General features: G+C 44.2%; 1 pseudogene; it reads right to left on the reverse strand.

Moving 5' to 3' along the window:
- Positions 1–1,223: 1,223 nt before the first annotated feature.
- On the reverse strand, positions 1,224–2,744 carry LOC131508572 (mesoderm-specific transcript homolog protein-like; annotated as a pseudogene).
- Positions 2,745–4,072: the final 1,328 nt, after the last annotated feature.

Genomic DNA, 4,072 nt, shown 5'->3' on the forward strand with positions numbered 1-4,072 from the left:
CAATGAAAGTCTGGCTTGAAAAGAAAAGAAAAAAAAAAAGTATGCAGCATCATTTACTCAGAGGCCTTTCAGAATTTGTTCTTGAAGTTTCTGGAACTTTCCTGTCTGTAAAGTACAGGAATCACTGAACTACATGAGGAAGCCTCTCGGGGCCAACCAATGAGAAGTTACACAATTGTCATGAAAGGGATCTATGTACCTTCGGCATAGGAATCTGGAAGATCCAACGATCCTCTCCTCTCCAGCTCAGGAGGGACTTACGCTACAGGATGAAGAGTCAGATTGTTGGTTTAACAGTAAATTTCTGGCACAGATGCAACTGGCCCTTAATATCCTGTGATTTTAGGACATTCTGTAAATAGTTTGGAGTTAATTCAATTTATTCAGAAATTAAACCTGTTTAGAAAGGTTCACTACTGTGCCAGAACATCCGCTGGTTCTAGTATCCATATATAATATGTGTAGGTAAATTATAGTCTTAACGTGTACTTACAATACTGCATTATTCAAACCCAAACTGATTTTAACGAAATGTCTGCAATTAAAAGCAGCTGATGAAACTAAAGCCAAAATTCTCACAAAGGAGACTCACTCTCACGAAACTGTTACTTAGAGAATTTACGGAAGCATGTGTCCCTAAAACCATTTGAGGGAAGGTAAGGAGACACCCTCCCCTCATTCTTTACCATAGGATTCCAGTTGAAAGTGGGTCAGAAGTGAGCATTTCTAAATAGTTCAGAAAAGTCCATAGCAGTGTTAAAAAGACGTTTAAGAACATCTCTCTGTCAGGGCGCATTGGTGGCTCAGTGGGTTAAACGGCTGACTTCAGCTCGGGTCACGATCTCACAGTTCATGAGTTCCAGCCCCACATGGGGCTCTGTGCTGACAGCTCTGAACCCGGAGCCTGCTTCCAATTCTGCGTCTCCCTCTCTCTTCCCCTGCCCTCCTGGTGTTATGTCTCTTTCTCTCAAAAATAAATCAACATTTAAAAAAAAAAAAATGTCTCTCTGTCTTTCTGTTTCTGTGAGCAGTGGTGCTCATCAGAATTTCCTAGTGGCGCAAGGACAAAGGCAAGTCCGTACACTCGCTCAGATGTTAGAATGGAAGGTGCACTGTTGGGTCATCCTTAGAACGTGCTTCTGCGGGCTTTCTCCTGTATGTGGATCACCAGTGTGGGTCAAGTGGACTCCTGTGAGGGAGTGGTGTTTGGTGGCCAGGACCTCTTGGGCATTTCTTCCTAAGTGGAATACACAGCGGATCAGGGGGTAGGGGAGACAACACAGGGAAACTACTCTTTCCAGCTCAGAAGGAGTTGATGAAGCCCATGTATGCATTCAAGAAGCCCATGGGATCCTCCAGCTGTGGAGAGAGGTTGATGTAGTCATCCAGAATCAGCACTGATAGGGATTCACAGGATCCAATGGCCCATCGAGAAGAGTAAATGGCAACCGTTACAGAAGGAAGAGCTCCCACCCAGCATCTTCTAAACTTCTTTCTCTGGCTGAAGTCCTGTAAGAGACTGTCGATAACTGAATTACCATCATCGTTCTATATCCCTGCCTACATGTCCCACGGCTCACTCTCAGAGGGTCAGGCGCACGGCCCAAAGACAGGGGGTGAGACCTCAGGAGAAGGTTCATCAATCACGTGAGGATAGACGACAGCATGTTTCCATCTTTGAGAAACTTTTGGAGAAGGCGAGGACGGTGAGTCTTGGGAAGTACACGTCCCTTTGAGAGACAGAGACTGTTTATGGCAAGCTTCCCAGATCAATTCTGCTTGAACCTATAGAGCAGCCCCCGAGCAACAATATCTCCGTAATCATGAGACAAAAGGTTGATCTTGTGGTTTGGGAGCTCCAGATGCCACAGAGGTGCCTCCACAATGCCAGCCTGTTCAAATATGGAATAGTGATGTGGCCTCAGTTTGTCATCGAAGCCAAAGCCCAAGACATCAAGGGCAATCACTGGATGAAACCTCAGGGTCAGGCCATCCCAAACCTTGTGCCAACCATAGCTGGATGTTGGAAAGCCATGTGAAAGCACAACTATCACAGACTTCCAACCACACTCACAGAGCCTTGGTGGAAGATGCCTAGTCCCTTGTAGGTAAAAAATTTGCATGACAACTACCATGAGTGAAGAGAGGGAGAACACTGCAGGTAGGGAGGAGTGGGATATGCAGATAGGCCACAAGCAGGGGCACAGCCAGTAACCCCACCTGAACCGCTTATCCTGGTCCAGGTAAGATCTGGACTACAAGACTCCATGTTTGGAAGAGAGCTCACATTCCATATTTAATTAGAACCCTATGGCTGGAATGAGACCTGGGAGGAAATAGCAAGACAGAGAAGTGAGATACTTTAGACGTGTATAGCTTAGGTGGGAAATGTACTAGGGTCCTGGAGTTAGAAATTCCTGGTAACAAAGAATCCCCTAGTATTTATTAGGGATCAAAAAGGGACCGTGTCTCAGTTATGCCACCTAAATCACAAGCAGATACAAGGAGCACCATTCTAAAGCAAGGCCTCAGAATCTTGGATAGTTTCAGAAGTATGACGTGATGCCAAGCTGGGAGGAGGGAGACACTTGCCTTTGGTACAAATGCATATGTCTTGGGGAAACAGCATTGGGTTGGGTATCAACAGGTATAAATTCTGGTTCCAGATGTCTTGTGTGTAAATCAACACCATTCAATTTCCCTTTCTGTAAAGGTAACTGTAATCTACCTCTCAGGGCCAACATGTTAGTTAAAATGTCTAATCAAAAAGAATGGGCAAATACACCCAGGGCTTTCGATTGGTACTGTGCTCAGAGCAGGTGTGGCAAATGAATGTCAACGTGTGTGAACACTAATATTCTGAACACGGTCGTCCCTGGGAGCAATGTATTAAGATGGCAATCGAGGAGCTAAGTACGCTATCGTATGTTTTGAAATCTATTCCCCGTATTGTAGAAACAACACCTAAGTGTGGAATTGACCAGCAAAGGTCAACGATACCAGTTTCATATGCAAAAACCAAGCACGATTCTTTCCACTTTCTGTTCGTTCTGCTTTTCCAATTGGTTATAATAGCTGGAGTCTCTAGGTGGCTTTTTTTTTTTTTTTAATGATGTGAAGAAACCTGATTATCTTCTAGCCAGACTTATTTTTCACAGTTTCTTTTGAACTCATCTACTTGAGATCTAACAAAGGAAAAACTAGCATTGTTGCTAAGGGCAACCTAAGAAATGAATTCTATCATGTGTGAAATAGGCGCTCCCCTTGGAAAGTCTGTCAATAATGATTTCTCGTGCAGACATCTCCAACAGGTAGATAGTGACCCATCAATAGCTTCATCACCCTGTCTTCTCAAAGTCAGGACATCTACTTCTGGGCCTCTTTAGCCCACCAAATAGGTAACGATGGGCAAGAATTCCCCACATCTCTGCAGTTCCAACCCCTTATTGATAGCTAGGTAATAATTAACAAAGCTTAGTTTCCATCAGGCATCTGTCAAGCACTTTAAAAATATTAACTCATTTAATCCACATGACAAGGGCATAAAATAGGGACTCTTGTTATCATCTCCATGTTACAGAAGACAAAAGAAACAAAGTCCGGATGCAATTTGCCTAAATTTGCCTAAAGATGACTAGGCGTCTTCCACCAAGGCTCTGTGGGTGTGGTTGGAAGTCTCTCCAGTGAGAGCTGGAGTCTGAATCCAGGTGATCTGGATGTAATGTGCTCAACCGCTCTGCTAGGCTCATGCCCAATACTTGAGGTGAGGATTTGTGTGGAATGAGTAATAAATTCAGCCAGTGATATACACATATTTTACTATTTTTTAAATGTTTATTTATTTTTGAGAAAGGGAAACAGAGCGCAAGAGGAGGAGGGGCAGAAATCCAAATCAGGAGACACAGAATCCAAATTGGACTCCAGGCTCTGAGTTACCAGCACAGAGCCCGACGAGGGGCTTGAACCCATGAACCGTGAGGTCACGACCTGAGCCGAAGTTGGACACTCAACCGACTGAGCCACCTGGCTCCCCTCATCCAATTATACTTTAAAGTTATTTATGAAATTCTCT

Source organism: Neofelis nebulosa, chromosome 4 (genome assembly GCF_028018385.1).
Source record: "Neofelis nebulosa isolate mNeoNeb1 chromosome 4, mNeoNeb1.pri, whole genome shotgun sequence".
Taxonomy (NCBI): Eukaryota; Metazoa; Chordata; class Mammalia; order Carnivora; family Felidae; genus Neofelis; species Neofelis nebulosa.